Here is a 5,097-nt window from a genome sequence, read left to right as displayed (position 1 = left end):
CAGGAAGAAGCTGTGAGACAGCTGGGCTCTATCCCCTCCAGAATTACCTGAAACCTGGGGCAGAAACCAGAACACCAGCCTGTGCAGGTTTTCCAGGGCTTAGCCTGAAGCCGGAGGAGCACTGGGGCCTGGGATGCAGGAGAGAGAAGCTGAAATACTGCTCAAGGAGCTGAGGTTAGGGAGGGCACAGAAAGGGATGGCCAGAGGGGCTGCTGACTGGGGAGAGAGAGAGGGGTGGGGTGATGGGGGCTCATTCTGGGGAGGTGGCAGAGAACTTTCTCCAGAGCCTTACCTTGTCCAGGGGAAAATGGATAAAAGACTTCAGAGCAAGTAGTATTATGCCCTGGAGGCAGAGAAAGCCTGAGCTCACAGAGATGCCGAAGGGCATGGATGGATGGGATCTGGCTCGGGAGCTAGACAACACCACAGGTCCCCCTGCCAGTCTACCTAAGGGGCTGCTGCCACCAAAGCCAGGGGGAGGGGGTCATTCAGCCCGTCAGCAAAATTTATTGAGCTCAAGCCGTCCTGGTTTCTACTTCCTGCTCTGCCACAATTTAGCCATGTGTCCTTGGACAGGTCACTTCACATCTCCGAGCCTCAGTTTCTTCATCTGTGAAACAGGTTTAATAACCTGGAGGATCTCATGAAATAATGTACATGAAGGACCTTCAGAGTGCTGAGTAAGCCCTCAGTACGTGCTAGCTAGTGCATGTTTTTATTAAGAACTACGCCTAGTTCCGTGGGAGGTACAAAAAGGAGCAAGATACAGCCCTCCTCCCCTTCCTCCTAGAACTCCCTGTAATGAGGAGAGACAGATATAAACAAAGGATTACAACCAACTAGAATATAGTGGGGTCATTGTTAAAAGAGTAGCATGCCCGCCATGGGAGCCTGGAGGAGGAAATCATTAGTTCTGCCTGGACAGGTCAGGGAGGACTTCCCAGAGGAGGGGACGTTTGAGCTGGGTTGTTAAGCGGATCACCTAGCAGAGAAGAAGGAGAAAGGCACTACAGGCAGAGCAGCCGCCTTGAGCAAAAGCAGGGAAGCAGCAAAAGCAGCAAGGGATTGGCTAACAGTGACTAGTGCAGCTAGCCTGCGGCCCAGCAGGGGAGATGGGTAGAGGGCTGGAGGGTCATTTGGGGTCAGTCTGGGAAGAGCCTTGAGCCAAGGGCCTGGGCTAAGACGTGCAGATGGATTCCTGCTGCAGTGGGCTGTTTCTGAGCATTTGTCAGCAAGGGAGTGACGTGCTCAGGAGAGATGTCTCTGCGGGTTGGAGGACTGGAGGAGGGAGGTGAGAGAAGGGGCAAGGACGCCCCGTGCGGAGTCTGCGGCTGGGATCCGCCCTGCCCCCGCGGCCATGCAGCAGGGCTCCTCCCAAACAGTTTCTTGTTTAGGGATCCAGGGCCCCTCTGCAGCAGTGTGTCATCCCTGGCACCCGGAGCATCCAGGTGCTGCCGCCACTGCCACCCACACTGTGTTCCCTGCAGTGTGAACACAGCACCAAGACACTGAGCTCCAAAGTCGCTCTCCTGCCATTCTGGGGGTGCTCTGTGAGCCCCGCACCAGTTTTGAAGCTGCCTGGGGGCAGCCTTGGACTCTTTCACAGGAGTGAAAGGTCAGTCCCCACCTGTTAAGTTGATTTTCCTTTTGAAAAAGAGAGTGCGTTGGTGATGAAGATTGATAAGTGCCTTTCACTGGTGAGGAAAAGATTTTAATAACGGCTGCCGATGACTATTGCCCTGCTCCGCTGAGATACAGAGGCTCATTCTTCCTCCCTTTAATAACCCAGGGCGACTGCACTGGGGAGGGAACCAGAGCTGGCCACTTCTCGCCATAGTGCCACCTGCCATCCCCCCCTCGCCCCGCGAGCCCAGGTATTTTCCTCTGTCTCCCCCTCTTCCTGTCTGCCAATCCCACTCTCATTTTTTCTCCCTTGCCTATCATTTTTCACAGAGGGTCATGAGGCTGGGAGGGACATTATGAACAGGACACTCGCTCCAATGAGATGGATGGGCTGATCGGTGAGGGATCGAGCTCCCTGTCACCTTGGTGGTGATCATACAGGCTGGAGCTCTTGCCAAGGAGATTCACGTTAGCACGTAAAATGTGGCTGTCAGACTTTCGTTTGGTTTAGAATTTCAGAATTCAGGGATGTTATTAAAAACATAGTTCTTGCCCTGTGCCTGAGCTTCAGCTTTCCAGGCCTGCAAAGGGCCAGGGAATTGCTGTTTCCATAAGCCCCTTGGGAGACCTAGGCAGGAGGCCGTCAGCCGCTGCTCAAGAAACTCAGGGGTGAGCTCGGACAGGTTGCCATCTCAGACTCCTGCTAACCCCATCCAATAGCTTTTTATCCAACTCCACTGTTTTTCATAATCCATGTGTTTAAGTCCTGAGCCATTTTGGTGGTTTGGGAACTTGAACTGTATGATACGTCAAAGTTGGTTTTGTCATCACAGTAGCTCACGTGTATTGAGCAAGTGTGGAAGGAATCTGGGTAAGCACTTTGTAAGCCTCTCATCAAATCCCCTGCCTACACTCCGAGGTGGGTCTTATTCCCTTCACTGCCGTTGTGTGACTGGCCCAGGGCTCCAGGCCAGTAAAGGCAGAGCAGGGCCCAGGCCTGAGCTGACAGTCTCCCCATCCCATGCCCCAAACTCTGCTCCACACTCTCCACTTGGGAAACTTCTTTTCCCACAAGAAGTTCAAAGGAAAACGGTCTTCAGGAGAAAAGCCTGTTTTCCCAATTGTTTCCGTTCCCCTAGACCTTCCTGTGTTTGGCCTGATAGCCCTCATCCCAAATAACTCTCTCCTTTCTCCACCCCACACCCCTGAACTCAATTCCCAAACTGCCCAGTTTGCCACCAGGCTCCAGGCCTGTACGTGGACATCCCATTTGACACCCTCCGTCTTTTAGCCCTTACACCAAACCCTGGCGACCCCTTCACTGCAGCCTCTCTGGGCTTCACCCCTTGATTATTTTCTGGCCTTCACACCAGCCCCCGCTACCACCACCACTCCATGCCCGGAAGACTTCCCTCATTTCTCTCCTCTCTAGAATTCAGTCCTCCAAACTTCCAATATTCCTGGATGGCTGGCGTCATTTACATCTTCCTAAACCCGCTGCTGTCATCTTGCATTACCTTGCTTAACTGTCTACCTTGGCTCAGCATTGCTTTCCACACTGAGTCTAAAATCCCCTCCCACGCCAGCCCACATCTCCCTGCTTCAGCAGCATAAATCTTCTTTCCTACAGATCCAACATATTATACCATGCTCTTTCCAGCCACCAGGCCTTTGCTTCTGAGGTTTCTGCCACAAGTCAAGCCCTCCCCCTCGTTTTCCCTAATCCCAACCCTTCCTTCCTTTAACAGCCCAGTTCCAAACTCCTCGCCTCCACAAAGCCTTCTCTTTTACCTTTAATTCCCTGATGCTCGGTGTGCACGGTTGGCATCGCATACTCTCACACTTATTTATTTGTTGTCTTAGAATTAGTCTAAGGCTGTTTCGGGTCTGCGTGTTTTTCTCTCCCCAGCCAGATGCTATTGCTGTTGAAGAACAGTGACCAGATCCCTCGCTCTGCAGCACCTCCTCACCCAGAGCGCAGTGAGGGGCCTTAGCAACTTTGCATTGAATGGAAACAATTCCTAAATGACCATCCCTTTAATTACAATGAATGACTCCAACGTCCAAAGCCAGTGGAGTGTGTGCTTTGTGGATGGAAATGATCAGGTGATTAAATGGGGGCAAAGAACACAGGACTAAAAGGTGGGACACCTGCTTTATAATTTGCACATTTTCTTCTGAGCAGCTGTGTGAATCACGGCAAGTCACTTTACTTCTCTGTCCTGAGGGGTCCGTCCAGATGTCCTGTGGGACCCTTTTCAGCTCTCACATCCTAGGATCTGTGCGCATCCACCCGCTTCTCACCCAGCTGACGATCAAGGGCACATGTGTCTCTCTGGACCTTACTTTACTTACATATGAAATGGAAACTACAGTAATGGTAGCTAATTTCTAGAGCGGTTGTAAGGATTAAATGCAACAATTCAGAAAGCTCTTAGCCTAGAGCCTGGCCCACAGAAAGTCATCAATAAATGGTAACTATTATGAAGTCACTTGGCCAGGGTGAGGAGAGTAGGGTGTGCCCACAGGAGACAAGAAGGTCGTCCCCCAGTGTTCTGACCCAGGTGGGAAGTGCCAGAGTCCATAAAGCCATCTGAGCGCTGAAGAGGTCCGGATGGGGCCCTGGTTCTGTCCAGCAGCCTTGCAGTGGCTAGAGCACCAACTGTCCCATTAACGACAGCACTGCTGGCAGTTGGGGTGACCCTGTCGTAGACTCCCATCGATTTTCCCGTTACCCTTTAATGCTGTGTATTAAAGGCTTTGCAGATCCACTCTGTTACCTTCTTTCTTATCCCCAGGGCCTGCCCAACTGCTTGGGAGGATTAAATTGTCTGGATGCAGTAAACCTCTCCTCAGGGTGAGACACCTCTTCCTGGGCAGAGCTTGGAAGCCAGGAGCCTTGGAGTCCCTCCTGGCTCTCCCCTGAGGTCACGCACACACTGACAGGGACCCTACAGGGAGCACAGGCCACGCTCCTGGGCCCAGCACACAACCCACTGCCAGCTGGAGGAAGAGATGCCCGCAGAGCCAGGTCCTCACTCCTCTGCTAGGTGTCTCCTCTGCTCTTACCTGGCCTCAGCCTGCTCCTGATGAGTCATTGCCTTTGCCTGAGCCTCCCCTCCCATGTTCCTCATCTTGCTTCCTGCTGGCCCCACCTCTCCCTGCCCAGATGCTAAGATTCATCTTCTGGCCCTGCCTCTCGGTGGTTCCATTTAGTGTTCTGGATACTAACACATACATGGTTTCACCTCATTCTGAACTTAAGTTTGCCTTCATTTTCTTATTTGTGAATGGGACTCTAAGTCCTCTCATCAGGACTGGGGGAGATGGAGTCCATACGGTTCTCTGATGAGAGGTCAGAGGAGCAAGCACTGCTCTTATTTTGAGGTATGACCAAAGATAATGAGGTTGATATTTCAGATGACAATCCATCTACGCAAAAAAGATTCACCTCACAAAGCAAAACATCACTTC

Source organism: Lipotes vexillifer, unplaced genomic scaffold (assembly GCF_000442215.2).
Source record: "Lipotes vexillifer unplaced genomic scaffold, Lipotes_vexillifer_v1.1 scaffold184, whole genome shotgun sequence".
NCBI classification, from domain to species: Eukaryota; Metazoa; Chordata; class Mammalia; order Artiodactyla; family Lipotidae; genus Lipotes; species Lipotes vexillifer.
This window is presented reverse-complemented; position numbering follows the sequence as displayed.